This window comes from Microcebus murinus, chromosome 1, assembly GCF_040939455.1.
Source record: "Microcebus murinus isolate Inina chromosome 1, M.murinus_Inina_mat1.0, whole genome shotgun sequence".
Taxonomy (NCBI): Eukaryota; Metazoa; Chordata; class Mammalia; order Primates; family Cheirogaleidae; genus Microcebus; species Microcebus murinus.
The window spans coordinates 7,552,092-7,576,779 of NC_134104.1; the positions used below are offsets into that span (position 1 = coordinate 7,552,092).

At 41.3% G+C, this 24,688-nt stretch overlaps 1 protein-coding gene across 2 annotated transcripts in view; it reads right to left on the minus strand.

Moving 5' to 3' along the window:
• The window catches only part of DYRK1A (dual specificity tyrosine phosphorylation regulated kinase 1A), a 139,968-nt gene extending 122,285 nt beyond the window's left edge, over nucleotides 1-17,683 (minus strand). The window contains exon 1 of one of the 2 annotated variants that reach the window (XM_012782891.3): nucleotides 16,651-17,683. The gene's annotated coding sequence lies outside the window, so the exon portion shown is untranslated. The remainder of the gene's footprint in view (nucleotides 1-16,650) is intronic. The other variant, XM_012782892.3, reaches the window with a different exon arrangement.
• Nucleotides 17,684-24,688: the final 7,005 nt, after the last annotated feature.

Genomic DNA, 24,688 nt, shown 5'->3' on the forward strand with positions numbered 1-24,688 from the left:
TGTCTTGCTTACTATAGAAAAAAAAATTCAAAGTGTTCTGCTTAAATGGTAAGCCATAAAATCTTTCAGTGATGATATACTGATTTGAATAAAGCAAAACAAAAACACACACAGAACTCACTAGTGTAGGTCAACCTGTTAATCTTACAGAAAAGGAGACAGACTTTCAGAATTAAGTGATTTGTCCAAATCCAGTGATTTGCCACAGCAACAGAACATTAAAAGTGGAACTTTACAAACAGAATTGTTTTCCTGTATTGAAAAATAGCTCACTCCTAAACCTACCGAAATAGAAGTATCAATGATCAATTTTTCTTATATTTGTCACAAATAATGTGCTGATGGTGCTTACAAATTAAATATATGATATATAATTTCTAAGTCTACTTTTTTTTTTTTTTTAGATAGAGTCTCACTCTGTTGCCCAGGCTAGAGTGCTGTGGCGTCAGCCTAGCTCACAGCAACCTCAAACTCCTGGGCTCAAGCAATCCTCCTGCCTCAGCCTCCCAGGTATCTGGGACTATAGACCCACGCCACCGTGCCCGGCTAATTTTTTTTGTTTAGTTGTTTGGCTAATTTCTTTCTATTTATGTAGAAACAGGGCCTCGCTCTTGCTCAGGCTGGTCTCGAACTCCTGAGCTCAAACGACCCTCCTGTCTCAGCCTCCCAGAGTGCTAGGAATACAGGTGTGAGCCATCACACCTGGCCAATTTCTAAGTCTTTGACTAAAGACCTGACTTTATAATTAAAAAAAATAATAATAATAATCGCACACCTGTCTTGCAAGGCGACTCACTTTCATTGTTTTGCAAAACTAAATGTAAATAGCCACACTGGAAAGAAGCACATGGCAAGAACCTGAGCAGAGATGCTGCAAGAAACTGAGGCCCTCAGTTTAACAGTGCACACAAAAAGAATACTGCCAACAACCACTTGAGGTTAGATCTTTTCCCCAGTCAAGTCTCAGTTGAGACCACAGCTCCCATCAGTATCTTTATATCCTAAGACCCTAAAGCAGAGGACCCAGCTAATTGTGCTCAGACATCTTATCCACAGAAACTGTAAGACAATAAATGTATGTACGTGTATATACACACATATATTTTTCTTTTTAAAGAGATGGGGTCTTGCTCTGTTGCCCATGATGGAATGAGGTGGTGCAATCATAGCTCACTGCAGCCTCAAACTCCTGGGCTCAAGTGATCCTCCCTTGTCAGCCTCCTGAGTAGCTTAGACTACAGGTGTGAGCCACCATGCCTGGCTTATATATGTGTATGTTTTAAGCTGCTAACTTTGTGGTGATATCATTATGTAGCAAGAGATAAATATACTGTTGCACAATAAATGTTATGTGCATATATATTTATATATATAAATAAATATATGTGCACTGTTGCACATACCCCCACCATTTTGATGACATATTGATTTTCAACTACTATGCATCAAGCCAACTTCGGGTCACAGTCACAAATATTCTTATGCAAAACTCATGTACCAAGATGTCAACATTAACCACAATCTGCTCCTGCATTCTATGATAGCCACTTTAACAACTCTGTCTGCTAATCCCATTATCTGTCATTTCTCAGTCATTTGACTGAGTTTTCTCTCCCATATCTTCAAATTCACTAATCTTTTCTTCTGTAATGTCTAAAATGCCATTAATAACACCCAGTGTATTTTTCATGCCACATATTACAGTTTTCACAACTAGAAGTTTGATCTGGGTCTTTTGTATACCCTCCATGCCTCTGTTTAGCTTTTTGAACATATGGAATACAGTTATAGTAACTGCTTTAATGTCCTTGACTGTCAATTCTAACATCTGTGTCAATTCTACAATGGTTTCAACTGATCTCCTAATTATGAGTCCTGTTGACCTGCTTCTTTACATATTTAGTACTAATTTTTGACTGGACGCTGGACATTTCACACTGTTAGTGTTAGGATGTTATATTTCTTCAAAGAGTATTAGACAATGTAATGGCAAGCAATTACATTACTTTCAGATTAGTTTGCTCCTTTCAAGGCCTGCTTTTAAGCTTTTTTCAGACATAGCTAGACCAGCCTTTATCTTAGGACTGGTTTAGCCCGGCTATTCGGACATGACCTTTTTGAGGTCTCAAAAAACCCTGCATTTAACGAACTCTTTCCCTTCTGGCTGTAAGGTACTCAAGTAATTCTCAGCCTTGAGTAACTATGGAGAACTGATCTGCTTACAGCTTCCCCAGAAATTGTTCCTTTATAAAACTGTACCTTATACATGTACAGATTGGTATGCAATCAAATATTTAAGGTGACCACTAAGCAGGTGTATAGAACTCTTTCTCTGCCATAGCTCCCTCCTCTCCAGAACTGTGCTCCTCAAATTAGGTCCACTTTGGCCTTCCCTAACTCCAACCTTTGTTTCCTCAACTCAGTGAGGCCACATGACTCCATTTAGGATCCCTCTCCCTCACTGAGGTCTGAAAAGTGTCTCCAAGAAGAATGCTGGACCATCATGGGTCTCACTCATTTGGTTCCCATCTGTCAGGGATCACAGTCCTGTGCTACTTATTATCCAATATCTGAAAAGTTATTCCCTGTGTTTTGTCCAGCTCTGTGAGTGCAGGGATCTTGTCTGTCTTGTCATTTCTGCATCCCTAACACCTAGAACATATCCTGACCAAGAACTGGCACTCAAATTCGGCAAACTAATTATATCAAAAACAGTTTTACAAGTGTTTCCCTCAATATATACTGGGTATTCTTCTCATTAGTATAATAAATTCTAATCTAGATGCAGGTAAGCCTGACCATGAAGAGCTCCTTAGCATTCTCTATTATCTTAATTAGCAATTTCCAAGTAAAGGTTCTTAGTTGCACACAAAAGAAACTAGCTCTGGTTTGGCTTTGTTTAAGCTGAAAGAAAGTTACTAAAGTATCATAGGCAACTCACAGAAAACCCTGAAAGAGCAAAGGCTGGAATGCTACATAGTCAAGAACACCCAAAATTCAAACCACAGATCTAGTCCAGTGAAGACAACTTAAGATTCAGTCACTGCAACTTGTACTGATACCACCAACACCAGGAACTAAGTGTTGCAGCTGGAATCCCTATGACAGCTGCCTCTGGAAAACACATATAGCTGCGACACCCCCTCCCCATCCCCTTGCACTACAGAACACAGATTCTACAAAGTGTCTGTTTCTGCAAATCACTGGCTTCTGACGGTAGTCAGGCACAGGCGGGAGTGGAGGCCTCAGGTCACATGATTGTACCCTAACTGCAAGAGGCAAGGAAAAGCGAGCAATAACAGGCTTTCATAATGGAAAGAGATCTCCATCTCCCACCAAGATTCCTAAGGTAAAGAAGTCCCCAAACACAGAAAGGTGTTAGATTTTCTTGTTTATCATCCAAAAGACTATGAACCAGTGGCAAAAGGCATCAATCCCAGTATGCAAAAACTTTTATCAATTTCTTCAAATAATGAGTTATAGAAACTATGTTTCTTTTCCCTCTAAATGTTTAACTTTAGGGCACTTAACTGTTCACTGGGTTTTTTTTTTATTATCTGGAGGTAGCATAAGCAATTCTACTATGATTAACCTAAAACAAATTTACTTTCCTGCATCTTAATTTTCTACACTTATAAAATAGGGATAATACCAATTATCTTGTAGGGTTGCTGAGAATATTAACATAACTAACAATGAATTACCTTGGTATTAGCTACCCCACCCACCCCCCATGTTACTGGAGATAAAGCAACAAGTAGCTTATAGTAGTATAAAATGTTGCCATCAAAACTGAGTTCAATACTAAACAAACAAACAAACAAACAAACAAATAAATAAATAAATAAATAAATAAATAAATAAATAAATAAATAAATAAAACAAACCCGCTCACCCAAGCCAAAAGCCAGGTTTACCTTTACATTGCTCTCCAGTGAGCTCTGACTGTAACAAAAAGCTTCATGAGGGCAGGGACCACATTCATCCATCTGACTCACTATGTCCCAAGCGCTTGGCATAGGACCAGGCACAGAGAGTAGATCTTCAACAAATTATCTCAACATTTGCTTTTCCAAATATTTAATATGGAAACTAGTCACCGAAAAGGGTTGTAAATCTACACTGGAACAAATCCCTTATAAGCTTTTAAAAAGTTCATTCACCTGACAAGATCAACAGCTTCAAAAACTTTCTAACTACAAGACTCAGTCTTTTGAAAACCTGTCCATACAATGAACTTTCCTTCAATCACATTCTTCATGTTCTGTTGTCTGAACTTGAAAAAGTTAAGCCAAAAAGCATCCAAACAAACCAATTTCTTAACTTTTCTGTCACTTTTTAAATAAAATCAAAGCTAGAGCTTATTTTAACTGTGCATCTGACAGCTACTACAAATGCTGGATCTACATGCCAGTTATCATTGCTAAATGAACTTTGTTATGTTGGCTAGGAATGGTAGAGACTATCCAGGCTCCTCTCCACAATTTAAAATCACTCCAAATGACCACTGAGGACTGTACCCATTTCAATAAACCACTAAAATTTATGTATTCCTTTAATATAGATGGCAGAATCTTTCCACTCCACATTTCCAATATCTAGCTCCCTGTACATAGAAGGCATTTCATATGCATTTGCTGAGTTAATCTGCAAATAAATAATTTTCTCTTTTGCTTAACTACATAGAGCTTCCCAATCATATCTTTCTAAAAAACTTCACCTTTTCCTTTTTCTTCAAGGCTCCCATATTCCCTGTTCAGCTCTTACTCCAAATGGGCAAACATCCTTTTGCTATAGTTCTTTGGTCCTTGAGACCAACTAGTAAAGATCAAAACATGTAGTTCATTGATTCATTCAACAAATGTTTTTTAGTGCATACTATGTGCCAACCCCTGGATTGTAAGAGGGAGCAAAACCCTACTGCACCTGATCTCTGGAAGGCATTAATCAAATAAGCACTAAAAAAAAATTACCAACTCTGAGATAAGCATTATAAAGGGGAAAAGGAGAGGTACAAGGAGGCATGGGCTTTTTTGAAACAAAAAGCTGATGGGGAATGGGGGAGGGGGAACTTCTCTGACAAATTGGTATCTGAGATGAATTTGAAGGAGGAAAAGAAGTTAACTAAAAGAAAGAGGCAATGATCCCAGGCCAAGGAAGCAGCATGTGGAAAGAGCAAGAGCTAGTAAAGCCACATGATCCACAGACCTGTGAGATGAAACCCTAAGCAAACTGAGGCCAAATCATTCAGGTGGGGGTGGCTTACAGGTCCTGTGACTACTTTGGTCTTTACCCTAAAAGTCATAAGTCATTAAAAAGGTTTTTCTTGAAGGACAGAGAACTCTTTTTCATTTGCTTGATCAAATCTCTCTTGCATTCCTGCCCACTCCAGTAAACTTTCCACATTCCTTGACTTTTCCTATATGCCAACATCCTTACGTATCCATATATTTGTCTTATTCAGCAAGCAGCCTTCCTCCAAATTGTCTCCCATGAATCCTTAGACTCCCGTCTTCAATGTTTTTCCCTCTTCATAGCTGACTCTAACATTGCTGAGTAACTATAGGCCTTCAGGCCAATGCCTAGGTAAATGTACCTACTTTACTGTTGTTATGAACTATAGTATAGAACCACAATAAGGAAATGAAAAAAATTAAATTGTAACATACTCAATGAGATCCTATAAGTTTTCTTAGAATGCCATCTTGAAAAACTTTTACAAAACAATCTTATGCCATAAAAAATGAGACAAAAAATTTTTTGACCTTCAAAAACCAACACCAAAAATTATTCTATTTCATAGACTCTATGTTCCCTTTAATGAAAATTTATGTCTATACTAGACTGAGTCCTTACACCTACTGAAGATACTTAAAGATTCCCCCCTACAGAATATAACTTCCATGATGGCCAAGACAGGGGGAGCTTTGTTTTAGCACTGATTCTCAGGCCCTAGTTCCATGTTTGGCACTAGCAGGTACTCAATAAATAGTTTTATCACCCTGTAAGATAAACTGCTCACATACTCAGCTCCTTCCTCTCTATTTTCCAAACCGTGAATTATGATACAACCTCTTACCTTCCAGATTCACAGTTATGAATACTGCCTTCTCCCACTGCCCCATTTTTTAGCTCATCCTTCATGGTGCTACAAATTGTTTCCACCTATTCCTAATGGATGGTCTGAAGTACAATAATAATTCTATCTTCAGTCTTTCAACAGCTCCTTCAGGTCCTCTCAGTAGGACATATTCTCCACTGTCCCACTAAACCAATCACCAGTCATTGCACTCCTAGAACCTCTTTTACTATACTGCCAACAAAGTTTAATTCTCTTCTTTTTTCTCCAAAAAACCTGGCCACATTGCTCTTTGAATTCAGAAATACTCACTTTGTTCTGCTGAAAATTAAAGTATAATTAAGAATTTTTTTAAGGTTTTCCCATCTGTCTTCTAATTTTCACCTCTTCTAATTTCCATTAGGTGCCTATACAACAAATGTGTCCTGCTTTCGAAACACTCCTTCTTACAACGTCATCTTTCTTTAACCCACAGAAACACAGAAATCTTTTAATCACCCCAAACTCAAATTCCTTATAATATTTAACACTCATCACTCTCATTTCTATTACAATTGTCCCCATCCCTTCCTGACCATACCAAGTGCAGCGCGCTCTCGCTCAAGTGCGTGTGCATGCGTCTCTCTCTCACACACACACCCATGCTCTCCAGGCACATGTCTCTGTCACTCTCCAAAGTCACATCATTTCCCCAACCACCACTGGTTGCCCATGTGACTCCCTCCAGTGGACTGTCAGGTCCTCAGGTTCCACCATAAAAAGCTTATCCTTTCTTCAAGTTCAAGATCCAGTCCCACCTCCTCCCACAATTGCATGCTCAAATCCCCAGTCTATCTTACTTCTCCCCCTGTGCTCTTGGTTCTTACACTCAAATGTTTCTTCAACCAAAGAGGAACAAAAATCTCCTTTTCTGTAGGCATTTACAACTTATCAAAATATCAGTTATTCATTCAACAGAGTAAAAAAATAAAAGAAAGCCAGAAAATACTTTACAGTATATTTGATAAAGAATATTTTGTTATTTAAAATAAAAAGCTCTCACCCAAGAGCCTTGCAGAGGAGAAAAAAAAGAATAAAATATAATAAAATAAAATATAATTAAATGATAAAAATAAAAAAATAAAATAAAATAAAAAGCTTATAATACCATTTAAGATATTCAAACTCAGTCATAATTAAAGTAATGCAAATCCAAAGTAGACATAGTTATTCACCTATTAAATTGACCTTTTTTTTTTTTGTGGCTGGCCACCACTGATTAGATAAATTGACAAAAATTTAAAACTTTGATAATACCAGTGTTGGTGATATTTGGAAAACTATGCACTCTCAGATATTGCTGGTCAAAGTATAAACTGGTGCTACTTTTTGGAAGATAATTTGGCAATACATATTACGGTGTGCATACTTGGCAAACCAGCAGTTATCCTTGTGATTACATATCCTATGGCCAATGCTCACAGAATACAATTATATGTACAAGGAAATGTATTGCAGCATTGTTTAAAAGAGGAAAATATGAATGTAAAGGCCCTTCAATGGGGACTAACTAAATAAATTGAAGTACATCCATAAAATGGAATATTTCCCAACCATCAAAAACAATAGAGAAGCTCTATCAGCCGATACGGGAATATTTCTAAGATAGACCAAGTAAAGAGCTGAAGTTGCAAAACTGCGTTTAGTATGATCCCATTTAGTTTAAGAGCATAGACACTGTGTACATATACACACCCTAATGTCTATTCACTTAAAAACAATGGGATCATATTAAACATATAGTTTTGTAATATAATACATATTAAATGTATAAAATATAATTGTGTGTGTATAAGTAAAGAACACTTCTGGTAGGAAAAACTGAATAGTTACTACCTATGGAGCACAGGAAGGGGGGAGATGATTGACACACCATTCCATAAGGACTGATTTTTTTTAAACTATGAATATATACTACGTGTTGATCTTTAAAAACTAGAATTTCCTAGGTGATCAGAATTGTACATTATATGCTTGATATGCTGTAAGACTGTTCAAATAGGAGCCCATACACAAGTGATAAAATAAGAAAAAAGTGGGTCCTAGGCAGAATTATCCAGTGTCATTACCAACTCTCAGTGACTGGAAGCCATCAAGAGGCAGACTAATGCAACCAATCTCTAGCCACCAGAGAATCCTCACATGAACCTTGGCATGACTGAACACCACAAGCTGACATTTCTCAAACACCCTTCATCTTCCTCAAGAAAGAACACATGTACTGTACTCTTCCCTCCTTCTTTTCAAAAAGCTTAGTGCAGATGCTGATCTCTGATATTTAAAATGACAGTCAGCTAATTGATAAAAATAAAGTGTTAGCCTCGGAAATCCAAATCTTATCTTCATCTAATGGAATGAATTCCAACAACAAAAACTGCAAGCAACCAGATGAAAAGGAAAAGTAGTAATCTTGGGATTAGACCTACCTTTGTTCCTTCTAATCATGCCAAGCAAGTGGCTTCCTATATCCATCGTAATGCTGTATATACACTGCCCACTATAGCAATGATATTAACAATAACTTAAAGTTTCAACTTCTCACCTTTAAATATTCATTTGACTAACTCAGATTATTTTTCTACAGGGCTAAAAGGACAACTGAGCCAACCATTTACTAGAAATGAGCTCACATATAAAAAAGGTACATTGGGATGTTCTGGGGATGACAACTATCATACAAGGCATACAAGGTATGCCTGTATCCCTTCATCCTTGCAGAAAGAACAAAAAACCAGGAGTCAGGAAAAATAATGTTGGTCCCAGGCCTGCTTGTTCTGAGGCACTGGTCAGTCACTTAGCTTCTTTGCATCCATTTCCTTCTCTAATATGTGAGAAAAGAATTATATCCGTGTTTCTCAAAATGTTTCTACTCCACCAGGATTACCTGGGGTCCTTACTAAGAAAGTAGATTCCAGAGCATCACTCCAAACCTACAGAAAGAGAAGTCTGGGAACCCTACAACTTTGACAGTTATTTAGAACTGTGGTCCCCAACCCCAAGTACCCAGCCTGTTAGGAATCAGGTGCACATTACAGCCTGAACTCCACACCAACACCCCCTTCCTGGAAAAAAACTGTCTTACATGAAACTTAGGAACCAGTAAGAGGCAGAGAAGCCAGCAAAGCTTCATCTGTATTTACAGCTGTTCCTAATCATTCCCATCACTGCCTGAGCTCCCCTTCAACCCCCCCCCCCACCTGCCACCCTCAAGGAAAAATTGTCTTCCATGAGAAACCAGTCCCTGGTGCCGAAAAGGTTGGGGACTGCTGCTCTAGAAGACTGCCTGAGAACACATTAGTTTTCCCAAGTCTCTACTAGATCTAATAACACTCTATAGTTCAAAAGAGTCTTAGTTCTTCCTCTTTTTTCAAACACATAGAAATTAAAGAAGAGACTGGATAGACATAAATGTATCTTTAAACATCACTCTTAGGCCAGGCGCAGTGATTCATGCCTATAATTCTAGCACTTTGGGAGGCCAAGGTGGGAGGATTGCTTGAGTCCAGGAATTTGAGACCAGCTTGGGCAATAATGAGACCCCATCTCTACAAAAAAAATAAGAAAAATTAGCTAGGTGTGGTAGTGGACTCCTATAGTCTCACAGCTACTCAGGAGGCTGAGACAGGAGGATCACATGAGCCCAGGAGTTTGAGATTGCAGTGAGCTACAATGATCCCTGCACTCTAGCCCAGGGAAAAGAGAGACCCTGTCCCCCCAAATAAATAAATAAGTAAATATAAAGTAAACATCACTGCTATCGTCCTTCTTGCAACATTCAGTGACTCAAACATTTAATGGAATCCTGACAAGATGCCAAGTGTTATTCCAGCATTATTTGCAGAGGATATGAGCAGGAATACAGGATGGTCCAGTAATACTATTAAAACCAAATCCAAAAGCTTAGACTCCAAATATTGTTTACACATGATTATTATCATAGCAATCAAGAATGTTTCTATCAGAAAATACAGTGTAAGATAATATACTACTAGACCCAATATCCCCTCACTACTAAAAGCATAACTATGTTTTTCTAACTTGACCATATATGTATATGCTGCATAAGTGAATTTGTATACCATAGTTCAAAAGATTAATGACCAAATACAGAAGTAAAACTTATTAACCAGTGCAATAAGTTCTTTTTTCAAAGTTCATTTCTGGAAGTTTCTTCCAAAGCATTTGAAAGTGTGACAGGCAATGTTTAATTATCCCTCATTCTCTCCTTCAGTAGACAGATTTTCAGCCAAAGATCTATCTTACCAAAGACTCCATTATCTCACCCTTCGTTACATCTAAATATGGCCACATGATTAAGTTCTGAGCAACAGAGTGTGAACAGAAGTCAAGTATGTAACTTCCGGGTTTGTCTTTAAAGAGAAGGATGTGCCTTCCCCACACCCTGTTCCTGGATGGTGGATGTGGTGGGTTGCTGCCTTATACTATAAAGAAAATGGAATCTCCTTAAGCACAGGAAAGCAACAAGACAGAGGAACCAAGGTCCCTCATATCTTGGAGCTACCATACCAGCCTTACATTACTTATACCAGGGGTCCTCAAACTTTTTAAACAGGGGGCCAGTTCACTGTCCCTCAGACCGTTGGAGAGTGCGCACTGTGGGCCCGGGATGAGTCGGCTGCTAAGCAGGACAGGCAGCGGTGGCAAACACCCGGAGGGCTGGATAAATGTGCTAGGCGGCCCGCATGTGGCACTTGGGCCATAGTTTGAGGACACCTGGCTTATACTGTTGTCTTATTAAGGAAAAATAAACTTCTCATGTAAGCCACTGTACTTAACACACAGGCCCAATCTACATTCTAACTAATACATATAGAAAGTTTAAATTTACAGTAATGATTAAATAATAGTTACCTACCAACTCAGCAAAGCTAAAACTCTGTTTTAAATTTTATTTTAGACACAGAGTCTCTATGGCCCGGACTGGAGTGCAGTGGTACAATCATAGCACACTACAACTTCAATTCCTGGGCTCAAGCGATCCTCCTGCTTCAGCCTCCCAAGTAGCTAGGACTATAGGCACATGCCACCCATCATGCCTGGCCTAAACTTCCTGAAGTAAGAATTATTCTGAAGTCACAATAAAGCTTCCTATTGGATAACCCCACTACAGAGATTATTGCTACTGTACCACCTTATAGTTACACGGCATTTTACACTCTGACAAGTACCTCATTATAGCATCTTATTTCATATTCTCGAAATCCTAGGCAGGGTAGGTGGTGCTGTCTACGTTTGGCATACAGGATACTGAAGGGAAGAGACACAGTTTTGCCCAACATTACAAAGCTAAGGACTGGTACTAAGGCAGGCTTCAGTATATAGGTTGCTCATTCCATCATTCAATGTACACACATATATAACACCTGCTACGTGCTGGAGTTATTACAGTCATGATCAAGGAATACTTACTCCTGAGCCAGACACAATGGGCAGCACGTGCCTATAGTCCCATCAATTTGGGAGGCTGAGGTGGGAGGACTGCTTGAGGCCAGAAGTTTGAGGCTGCAATGCATTATGATCAAGCCTGGGAACAGTCACTGCAATCCAGTCAGGGAAACATCACAAGACTTCTATTTTTAAAAGAAATTTTTTTCTAAAAAAAGACTTACTCCTGTCCAAATGAACCTTACAATCTAACGGAGTGAAAGAGACAGACATTAAATGAATAACTACATATATGAATATACACGAATAATTATATAGCTATTTGCAATAAAGGTTGTGAAAGAAAAGGAGAGGTCCTTACTTGGCCAAGAAGAATGCGTGGCCAAGGAATCTCACCTGGACTGGAGTTTGGGGAAGACCTTTCTGAAGAAGTAATATTTATGCTGAGACCACAGGCTGAGCATGAATGAAGAAGAGGAAGGGAGAGAAAAAGGGAGAAAGAAGGCCATGAACAAATTGACATGCATTACCTCAATCTTCACAAGGATCCTATATTAAGTATGATCAACCCCATTTTATAGACGAGGAAACTGATATAGTGAAAACCACTGTGCCTAAAGTCACATTGTCAGCAGAACTTGTGAGACTCCAAATCTACTTGACTCTGGAGCCTCTGCTCGTTGTCTCACAGGCAGGTAATCTTTGCATAGCATTATGCTGCCTCAACTGCCATCTATAACTAGATAACAAGCAGATTTTAGATAGATGTCACAGTTTGAGCATTTTTTGACCAAAACACAGGCCGAGATTCAAACCTTAACTATAAATGTCTATAAAATTTTAAAAATAAAATCAACTCTTGTTACTGGAAATTTTATATACTTAGAAAAATTATGCCGTTATTTAATGACCAGGAGTGCTATTTAAAATAAGAGTTGATGATGCAAAGCAGTTTCACTCCATATTAAACCGGTTCACTAGGTCCTCTCAAAAGATCAATTTAAACATTTCAACTATGATGAGATAAAATTCATAACAATTCATCAACAAGAATAAAGACATATTTTAAACCATTACTGATATGTATATCTGTATATGTATCAGATATGAGCACATGTAACTCAAACAAAAAGTGTATGTTTGTCAAAACTTAGTTTTAACAGTAATACAAACTTTTAAACTTTTAAAAAATCACCTTCTAGAAGAGAAGATACATAGCTCTGGCAGAAGAACCAAATGCCAACAAGCCAAAATATTCTATATTAGCAAATGTATGCCTATAAGGAACCACATCATTTTAGATATTCAGTGTAAAGATATTATCTCCAATAAAGAATTTTAACTCATTATACAACTATGGAAGTAGGATTTCAAAGCAAAAGCATAACTTTTTAAAAACTTTAGCTGGTTTATACAATGCAATAGTCCCAAGTCATTTTGTTTTCAGATACCTAAATAAATAAAAGAAACTAAGGCTGCTTATATCCACTAGCAAGCAAGATTTGTCTTCAATTACCCAATATGAACCTTAAATTATTATTTTAGTCATGTGAAGTCCACATTTCACTTTCAAGCACCCAATGGTAAAACTTTACAACCCTAGCATAACATTACAGCATTGACATAATGCAAGATTTCAAGAGTTGTTTCACCTGGCAGCATATGAGGAAAAATTTTAGGTAATTTAAAATAATTTGGTAATTTTTCCAAGTAATTAAATACCAAATTTAACTCCCCAAATTTTTAATTCAAAATTGAGCAAGCTTTGGATTATGAAGTACTACAACTTCTCTAACCATAAAAAATCTGCCTAAAAGTCAAGATAACATATGGTAAGAAGTCTTTTAAAAGGCATAACCACTAGGTATACATAAGGTGCTATTATACTAGTCACACAATTCATTTTGACAGAGCCAATTGCCAGTATCAAGTTTCAGGTGACCATGTCTGATAAGTTTCAAGCAGTATCTTTACTCCTAAATCAAAAATAGACAAGCAGTATCAGAGGTAAAACTACCAAAACACTCTTCAAAAGTGAATAAAGATTATTAAAATACTGCTTAAGAATACAACAAAATAACTGATAAAGTTCAGGGAATGAAAAACCAAGTTCTTGATAAAGATTCTTTCAGGAAATTTTGGAGTTTTGCAGGGTTTGGATACTAAAATGTTTTCTTGGGGGTAGGGGTAGAGGAGAAATTGCTTTGTGTGTCTGTGTATGTAGGAAATGTGAAGGTTCTTTGCAGTAAGAAGTTAATGCCAAAGCAAAGGACACATTGACACACACCTAATCACGAATACCAAGAAAGTCCCAAATTAAGTTGCTTCTTCCATTAGTCTTGTTTTTAATATCCTATATAAGGCAATTCCGTTCTCACCCATAATACAGTTACTTCTATCCAAATTTTCTTCCCATAACTAGATATTTGCTAACCTTAAACATACACGTGAAAACACCTCTGGGCAGTCTAAATTTCTAAACTATTTTTTTTTAAAGTAAAATTGTTTTCAAGTAATAATCAAGATTCAATACAAATTAACATTTTATGTAGTTACAAAACAAAATGCCAGAGGTCATTGTATATCATGTTTCTAACAAGTTATCTTGAATTTTGCTTTTGGAAATATTCATAGCACTATAAGAACCTGTGTAAATTATTTAAATACCTTGTTGCACTTTCCACTCCACCCGTAAAGCTTTAAGTCATAAACCAATAACTCAATAAATACAACTAAAAAGCAGGTATCAGACACTATGCTAGAGGGGAAAAAATTTTTAACCGATGGTCATTTATACTATGCACATTCCCTAACAAGACATTGCACTAAAATGGAATATTTTCATTTATCTTAAAAAATAGTGCCTCTAAAAAAACTGGACTAACTTATTTTCAAATTCCTAGCACATAGTAATTTTGTATGTTTGTTTCCAGTAAGTCCCATCAAAATGTCTTTAAAATGTTTAAGAAATGATCTTATACCTAAATTTTAAATTCATAACAATAACAAATATCTTACTAGATGATTTAATGCCTTCCCCACCACTACCAACAATTACCATTCATTCATTCAAGTCTACTTCTTCAAATCTAAAATCTTTCAATATCCACCAGCTAAAAAGCAGTATGCATTGACACAAGGAGTGACCCCTTCTCCTGTAATAATTTCTGAGCTTATGCCTCTCTTAAGATAAAAATGAACTTTTTATGCCCAATTTTACAAAACCCGGTGCAGACACTGACAGGAGTACTTAACTTCTGGCAAGGTTTGAAGTCTAAATAAATTTGGACAGCTACCATAAACACTATTGCTATGCCAAGGCAAATCCTCCAAAAGTTACATTAAAAATCTTAACTATAACTAAGTAAGCTTTTTTTCCTTAACCGCTGTTTCTGTGAAACAATCTTCAGTTTAAAACCATAGCACACGAAATTTCAGTTCTAGTCTCATATTTTTAAAAGTCTATCTGAAAATAATATTCTCAATGTAACTGATCAAGGTATGAAAAATTTAAGAAAACAAAAGCTAAAGGTAATTCCATTAAATTTATATTAAAACACCCCAAAATTCAAGTACTAAAGATATTCATTCCTAAGCACTTTGGATATGTAAAGTATAAAGGGTCATAAGTATTCAAAGAAAAAAAATGACTAAAAATACACACAAAACTTTTTTTATGACTCATCAATACTTAAAGGATGCTTATAATCAAAATTAAGTGTGAAGAACAAAACACACCACAGAATATTTTTTAATTCCTTATATTAAAAAACTAGCTACATGGTTTTCTTTGGGGAAAAAAAGAACTGAAAAGTTTCTCAACCTTTCCTTTTCACTTCTGCAACCAAAAAGGTAATTCCACACCAACAACTACACGTGGACACACACAATCTCTGTTAGAATCCTGAGTCATTACACACAAATCGCTCCAAAATCTGCCAATACTTATAATAATGAGTTATAATCTAGTGTTTAAGAGCCCAGGCTGGCTACAGACTCCTGGCTCAGAGACGTAAGACCTTAGACCAGTCAATGCCCCTCTCTCTTTTCTCTTCTGTAAAATGGGTAAGATCTCCTTCCTACTGGCAGGGTAATCAGGTTAATACACATAAAGCCCTGAGAATAGTGCCTGGCACTATTTGTCCTAACCTTTGAGTTTGAAAACAATGTCATAAGACATATTTTCTGACAATTTGGTCGGAATTCAAGAACCAAATGGTGCTGGCATTCAAGTGCTGCACGTAGATTACAGGATTCGTATAACCTAGGGTTGGGCGAAAGGCACAGACAAGTAGTCCGAGTCCCTGACTCACTAATTTCACCATTTTTAACTATTTCAGACTAGGGAGGAGCCTTTCGCTAAGTGTTGAGATATTCAGCAGCTCTGGTGGCTCCGATGCGAGAGTGGGTTTGTGCCTATAAATAGACCCGTGAAGTTTTGTTGCAATGCACAGGTATCAATTCTAATTCACGTCTCCTCAACCACCAACTCCTGCGGCTGCTAAGGAGGTCATCTCTCCATCTCGAGTGGCCGGGATTCCTTGCACTCCCCGCCCAACTTCAGAGCAAGCCGAGGCCCCTCGGTCCGGCGCCGACCCCAAAGGGCCGCCGCGGGAGCGGGCTGCCGACCTTCTCCGGCGCCCAGGCTGGCCCTGCTGTCCTCGCCTACCCGGCAGCCAGCCCCATTTTCTTAACCCGTGCATTGTCCTTGCGAAGAACCCCGGCGGTTCCCACACTGGTGGGGACCGAGAGGAGGGACGAGGGAGGAGCTGGGGGAAGAGGATGAGGAGGAAGAGGAGGAGGAGGAAGAAGACAACCTCCACCCCTTCGCTCGGGCGACCAGTGAAGGTCTGGCGCTTTCCTCGGCCCCCCAGGCCCCGGCTCCCGGGAGGCCGCGGCCCCCGCTCCCACCCTCCGCAACTTTCCCTCCGCTCGCATCCGCCTCTCCTCCGGGACCGGGCCTTCGGGCTCCCTCCCCCGGCGGCCGGCCCCGGGCCGGCGGCGCCTCCTCCTAAAATGGCAGGTCCCTCCCTCCGCCCGGCCGGCCTCGGCGCGGGCCCGGCTGCAGGCCGCCGGAGGAACCGAGCGCCGGGCCGGGCGGGGCCGCGGCCGGGCCGGACACTCACCGGGACGATGGCGGGGCGCTCGCGCCGCTTCCTCCGGTGAGTCTCAGCCTCCGGCTCCCGCGCCGCGCTCCCGCCGCGGCCTCCGCAGCCAGCGCCGCCCCGGCCGCCTCTCTCCGCCCCCGGCGCTCCCGGCTCCTGGCCGCGCCGCAGCCTGCTCAGTCTCTCTCCGGCTCGCGGTTCCAGCGGCGCCCGGGGCCGGGGAGGCGACAGCCCCCTCCCCGGCAAATACCGCAGTCCCCGGACCCCGAGTCCCGGCAGCGGGGCCGCGCGGCCCGGCCCGGCTCTGAGGGCGGCGGCGGCGAGGCCGGGCGCCGAGTGGCGGCCGCTCCCGGCGGCTTCTTCCCGAGGAGGATTTTGTAAATCTCACAAAATGGCGCGCGCTCCGAACCTGCGCAGCGAGAAGCGCCGGGGCCCGAGCGGCGGCGGCGGCGGCGGCTCCTCCGCCAGGAGAGCCCGAACCGCCCGCCCCCAGTCCCCGCACAGACAGACAGACACTCGCACACACACTCACACACGCACGCACACTCGCCCTCGCACACGCTCACTCGCACACACACTCGCACACTCACACCGGTCCCGCCCGCTCGCCGGCGGCGGCAGCGGCACCAACAGCAGCAGCAGGAACAGCAGCAGCAGAAGCGGCGGCGGCGGCGCCCGCACCCCCCGCTCGGGGTGTCCGCTCCCTGAGCCCGACCTGGGCCGCGATCAGCAGCAGCGACGGCAGCAGTCTCCCCGGATACCCCCGCCGCGGTTGCCGCCGCCACCCCCGCCTCACTCCAATGGGGCTTTTTATTATTATTCGGGCGGGAAGCGAAAGGGTTTAAAAAAAAACCAACCAACAAAATGGCGACGGACCGACCCGGTCGCTATAGCAACTGTCAATCAAAACGCAAAACCCCGGCTGACGTGCTGACGTCCTCCTCCCGCCCCCCGGCCCCAAGCCGGCGGGCGGGGCCTGTTGCTCGGGTAACGGCAGATTCCGTTCCCTCCTTTCCCTCTCCCCCTCCGTCCCGACCAACCACCCAACCCCCTCAGGTCACGTGAAGGATAAATTCGGAGCTCGGGCCCGCTACGAGTGTCAGAGGAGGGCGCGTGATTCGCCCGGGGGAGGGGAGAGAAGGGGGACGGACAGGCCGAAGGAGGGAAGGGGAAGGGAAGGGGGGCGAGGCGGTGGCCCGGCCTGTGCGCGAGCGCCGCCGCCTCCCCGGCCCCCTCGCCCCGCCCCGCGCCCGCCGCGCCCGCCGCGCCCGCCGCGCCGACTGCGGCCCGGGGAGCGCGCGCGGCCTCCCGCGCCGCCGCCCCCGCAGCCCCGCGCTTCCGCGTCGGGCGCCCGCAGCCCCGCCCGCGCCGGGGGGAGGGGCGCCGCGGCCTTCGGGGGACCCGGGGACCTGCCCGGCGCGCCCGGGCCCGCGGCTCTCCCGCCGTGCGGGCGCGGCGCTCGCCTTTCTGCCCGGGGAGCGGACGGCCGCGCGTTGGACTGTTCTTCGGAGGGCGCGCGTGCCCCCCTCGCCGGAAAATGCGCACGGAGGCCGGGGTGGGGGCGGGGAGGAGGCGCCTCCACGTTTCAGACATCTCAGGAATTCCGGACGCTTCGCCCGGGTCGGGGTGGCCCTGCGGCGGACACCTTGATAAATCCTGCCGCTTGGCTTTTGCGGCTCCCAGTACCAGCCCTCAAAAATTACGGACGGAGCCATGATTAAAACTTTTTTAGGCTGTGCACGCTCTCCCCTACCTTCCCGTCTATTTCAAACCCCTCCCCGTGGTTCTGGGCGCAGCCTGCCTCCTCCATCGGAATGCCACTTAAAGGAATCCTCTTGTGCTATTACTGTATCCTTGTCACCCAACTCCCTGTTTTATTTTCCATACACCTTCTCAGTTTCCAGATTCTTGATTTGCACACTTGTCCTTAACAATCAAAACTCTTTATTAATATTCTGGCTTTCGTTTATTTTTATTCTGTCTACCCCTTCTGCCTGGCTAAATATTGCTGGGTGTGCTCCTTAGGCATTAAAACCAAAGTATGCTGTGCTGGCTACTTTGTAATTAGTAGAGAGCCACCAGCTAAAATTTGTACTTTATACCGACTCTAATGGCATTTAATAATTGTACAGCTAAAAAAGGGTGTATATATACATATAATTTTACACTGCAAGTCACTCATCTATTGATTTTTAAGATTGCTGTCTTATGAGTGTTTTCATGCCATTTTTTTCAAAAGCTGAAACTGTTCACAAATACAACAGATACAATCTTATAAACTATACTAAGTGTAAAAAAAAACTTGTAATAAATACTAGTCTCTATCCTATGTGACTCAAGGAAAAACACTTGCTTTATATCGTTTCCAATGAAAGTCTCCTTTCTACAATTATAGAACATTGATGTACCAAGGCAACCATTCGAATTAGCATGGGCTCTGAAAGAAATCAGACTAAACCTAAAATATTTAATAAATTAGGCAAAAAGTAGGCAAATAGCTTGCTTCAGAGTGATTCTCCGTGAAATCAAAAAGTCGCCTTGACTGACAAAAGACACTGACTTTTTTCAAAATTGCTCAGCTAATATGATTAAAATCCACGTTCAACTTAATTGTTTTGAAGGAAGAGGAAGTGCCCAAGAGTGTCCCTACTCAGAAGAGAGGTCACTACCTGGATCCTCCCAAGCTCAAACTTCCACTTATACAACCAACTCCTTCCTCCCTGCGTTTTGCTGCTCTCCCTGCTCCCCACCACAAACCAGGGTTTCACTTCTATCAGAACACGTAAGCATTTGCAACATTTAATGCTAAATTTGAGTCAAATTTTTATTCCTAGTAATAGAGGAAACTTGCATGATTAATCTTCGTAGGTAACCTGAGCAGAATATGACAATATCTCAAGAAATATGTCCTCGTCTTCAGTCAAATCAATCTAGATTATCAGGGTGAGGCAGAATCTTGAGATTACAGACATGCAGAAATAGAAGGCATTGCTGGTCTTCATATAGAGAAGGCTGCACCCTTCTTTTTCCTCCCAATGATACAGCCTTACACAACATTGACCAATGAGCCATCACGTAAGCCTGGAATGCTGTCAAATGGTTTTATATAGACTTCACCTAAAAAGTAACCTGTAAATTGTGGCCGGCTCCAAACAAGTGAAAACATGTAGGCAAGAAGGACTCTAGAACAGATGCCAGTTTAGTGTTGACCAAGTTTGGATATTAAATCCTTGCTGTCATCTGAGGATCTCCCCTATCAGATTGACTTACAGACGCATCTGTTCATAAAAGTTAACCTGAAAATCAAAGACCCCCAACCCATAGATAGTAATAACCCTCACTTATCTAGCACATTCTAGAGTATTTCTAATGCTCACAGTAACATTACATCCCCGTTATATGGACAAGAAAACAAGTCCTGAGTAATTAAGTGGCTTTCCCAAAGTCAGACTGCCAGTTAAGCAGTAAAGCCAGAATTCAAACCCAGGCATGATTACAAAAACCATGTTCTTTCCACCACACCATCCTGATGCAAGATTATTTGGAGGCAGGGTCTTTACAGAGGTAATCAAGTTCAAATGAGGGCTCTAGGGTGAACCCTAATCCTAAATAACTGGCATCCTTATTAAAAGGAGAAATGTGGACACTGAGACAGACATGTACATGGGAATGACTGTGAAGACATGGGGAGAAGACCACCACCTACAAACCAAGGAATAAGGCTGCCAGAAGCTAGCAACACGGCATGGAACAGATCCTGTCTCACAGCCATCAGAGGAAACCAACCCTGCCCACACCTTGATTTTGGACTTCTAACTCCAGAATTGTGAGACAGTACATTTCTGTTGCTTAATCCACCTAGCATGTGGTACTTTGTTATGGCACTAAAGGAAACTAACACAATTCCCAGCCAAGATGGTGTTTTCTTTTGGTTGGCTCCACATCTGGTAGGGACCATTCTTGGTGATGCACTATTCTAAGCCTAAAAGTTCAGTAGTTGGAATCTTGCTGGGAGGTATAACCCAGATAGTCCAAGGACAGGCAAACAAACTAGTACTCTTATCTCTGCCTCTCACACCAGATGAGAAGGTGAACAATTTGCACTTCATTCCAGGTCAGCTGCATGGTCTGAAACCTGACATTCCTGCTGCTTTTACAGACTTCCTGGTGAAGGCCCTTGATTACTCTCCTTGGACAAACTTTATGGTTTACTCTGATTTTAAAAGTAATTCATGTATATAAGACAAGCGAAAAGAAAGCAAAATTTATTAAAACAAGAGAGAGAGATGTTATATAAACTGACAATGGTAGCATTCTATGAACCAAGAAGTTAATCCTCAATTCTCTACACCTGAGGCCCAAAAACAAAATATAAAAGTAACGTATGGTCCTTATAGATGGTTTTACAATATGGAAAACAATAAAGCGGTAAAGATTACTCATACAGCTCACCGAGGAAAAAAATCCTTACGAGTATTTTCACAGTCTACGAGGACTGTCCAGAAAATATCCAGCCATTATTGATATAACCCAAGCGGTTATGCGGTATCGATGTAACCAGGCAACCAAGGAGAGTGGACAGGAATGCACCTGCATGAACGATGACGACTTCCCTGCACTAGTCAGTGGGGTGCTGGACGCCATTGAGTGAGCATGTGTACTGTGTGGCTGTCCCACTTAACATGACTAAGCGAGTAGGACAATGAATCTGCACCAGATTTTGCATGAAGCTTGAACATTCCTCCACGGAAACTATTCAGATGATTCAGAAGGCTTTCAGAGACAATGCAGCGAGGACAACACAAACAATAGTGTGGCACAAATGCTTCGAAAATGGTCGAGAATCTGTTGAAAGTGATCCATGTTCCAGAAGGTCTGCAAACAGGCAGAACACCTGAGAATGTTGAACATGTAGGGGTTAGATTAAGAGACACAGGGAGAACTGTGTGAGGTCCCAAGGAGCCTACTTTGAAGAGGACTGAGGCACCATGGTGCTGTGTACAATGTTTCGTGTAACTTGTGTCTTCTTCAGTAAATGTCTCTGGTTTTTATAGTTTATGGCTGGATACTTTCCGAAAAGCTCTCAAATACCCTTCCAGACTTTTTTAGGGAGACATGAGCATACTCACACCTATACAACACATATGCAACACATACAGGTATGTTTCATGCCGTTTTTACTTGCAGTTATTCTATGAACAGAGTTTTGTGTTGATCAATTGAAACTTAGATAATTATTTTAACAGCTCCTAGTATTGCATCAGTTGAATGGCCCATAATTCGTTTAACCACTCCTCTATTTTTGAAGGAAGTTTTCCTTCTTTGTTGTTGTTGCTCAAATAAAGTTGCATAAACATGGCATATATACATGTTAAACAATGCCCAGTTATTTCCTTCAAATAAAAGTATATGTCCTTAAAAAGCTTTTCATTCATGTTATTAAAATGTCCCTCAGAAAGATTCCACCAATTTGCACTCCTAAAAGTAGTATGTGAAGGCCGGGCGCTGTGGCTCACGCCTGTAATCCTAGCTCTTGGGAGGCCGAGGCGGGCGGATTGCTCAAGGTCAGGAGTTCAAAACCAGCCTGAGCAAGAGCGAGACCCCGTCTCTACTATAAATAGAAAGAAATTAATTGGCCAACTGATATATATATAAAAAAAAAAATTAGCCGGGCATGGTGGCGCATGCCTGTAGTCCCAGCTACTCGGGAGGCTGAGGCAGGAGGATCGCTTGAGCCCAGGAGTTTGAGGTTGCTGTGAGCTAGGCTGACGCCACGGCACTCACACTAGCCTGGACAACAAAAGTGAGACTCTGTCTCAAAAAAAAAAAAAAAAAAAAAAAAAAAAAAAAAAAAAAAAAAAAAAAAAAAGTAGTATGTGAGAATGACTTTTTCCTACATCCTACCAGACTTTCTTGTTTTAATTTGCATTTCTTTGACCACTTAGTGTCTTTTTAAAAATATGTTTATTGGATATTTGTGCCCTGCCTGTACAAATCTGATGCATATTAGGGAAGGCAGAGAGAGGTGTCATTTTTTAAATTGATTTCTTTTTTGAAATTTTACTATGACAAAAAGGAAGAAAGAAAAGAAAAATGGAAGGCCATATGCTGTTGTTAGATAGGTGTATGGATATCAATGCCATACAGTCATTACCCCAGTCAGTTTATATGGGGCCACCTCCATTTCTAGCCATCTCCCAAGTGGAGCCAGCCCATATTCCCTTCCTGCTCTCAGCCCTCCTACCTCCTCTTTTTTTGATTTTAGATAGGGTCTCCCTCTGTTGCCCAGGCTAGAGTGCAGTGACATCATCCTAGCTCATTGCAACCTGAAACTCATGGGCTCAAGTGATCATCTCCCTGCTTCAGCCTCCTGACTAGCTGGGACTACAGGCATGTGCCACCACACCAGGCTAATTTATTTTTCTATTTTTAGTAAAGAAGGGGTCTCACTCTTGCTCAGGCTGGTCTTGAACTCTTGACCTCAAGGGACCCTCCCATCTCAGCTTCCTGGAGTGCTAGAATTACAGGCATGAGCCACTGTACCCAGCCCTCCTACCTCCTCTCAACCAGCACCTGGACCAAATGCTCCCTCCCAGCATCTTAAGATTACAAGGTTGTTTTATGCCAAATATGGTTCTAATGGTGCCATTTTTTAAAAAAAAAAAAAGAGGACAATATTCATTGCTTTCCTTATCATGTAAGCATGTGTACCAATATTTTATGAATTATCGTTAACATTTTTTCTATGATATTAAGGTGAAGTTAAATAGAAAATATGAAATTGTTAAAGTGTCTAGTTCACACTATACTATTTCAGAATATCTTGAAATAGTATATTACAACATTTGGGCAGGACTTGAAATGAAATCCACTTTTATATATTGATTCATACATATATAATAGCTTCCTCAAAATTAACAGGTTGAGGAAAATGTCATAATGAAGCTATGAAAAACAATTAAGTACATGGATTAAAAATTAGGTAGGAGGCACAGGCTTCCACAAAGATCACTTCCTTCAATGGTTCATTAGCTCAAGAGTTCTTGAGAGTTTTGCTTATTTTCTTGGCTTTTTAATGTATGTAGTGGACATTGATGTTCCTACAGTATTTGTCGATATGCATATTTATTGCTGTCTTCAACATTTTTCCATTTTTTGCTGCCATTCAATTCAAATATGTTTAAGTGGCTATAGCGGTGTTACTATTTTATTATATTATATTTGCATATATGTTTCTAAACTCTAAGTGCTTTTAAGGCAAGGATCCTATATTTTCATCTTTTTATCACAAGCACCATATCTGGCATATTGTAAATACTGTTTTGAGTTATATTTTTAAGTGGATGATGAGCTGTTATTTTTCCCTGTTTTCCTCCATCCTGTATAAAGTTTTCAACAACTATAAAACTTTAGAGGAAACTGTTCAGTGATTTGTATAGAAGCAGGAAATGGTTTTTTTCCTCAATGTAAGATGGATAGAATTTCTCTAGTGCCAGAGTTAAGATTGTTGTAGTCAGCAAAGTGGGAACAAGAAAATGCCACTGAGGAGATACAGTAATGTTAGTGATCACCATATAGCTAGTTAGTTCTGTTACATCCCTGTTTCTCAAACCAGTGTCCTTGCCCAGTCGGTAGCTTATGCGGGCAATATCTGGTTTGAGAAACTATAGATTTGGGCATTCTCATTGGACAGAGGCAGAGGCAGGACCTCCGGGTGGCCATGCCCATTAACTTCTATATCTCAAATGCAAAAAAAAATAGCCTTCCACCTGCACACAGCTCAAGGACAGGGTCAAGTAGCAAAAAGTACATTTATGCAGGACAAAAAACACATCTGTCTGCTCCCATCTGTATATTTGCTCCCAGACTTTCAAAAGCAAAAATCATGAGCCGGCAGGGTGGTGCTCACCTGTAATTCCAGCTACTGGAGAGGATCACTCACGGCTAGGAGTTCAAGGCTATCGTGCCCTATGATCACACCTGAGAATAGCCACTGCACTTTAGTCTGGGCAACATACTGAGACCCCATCTCAAAAAAAAAAAAAAAAAACCAAAAACA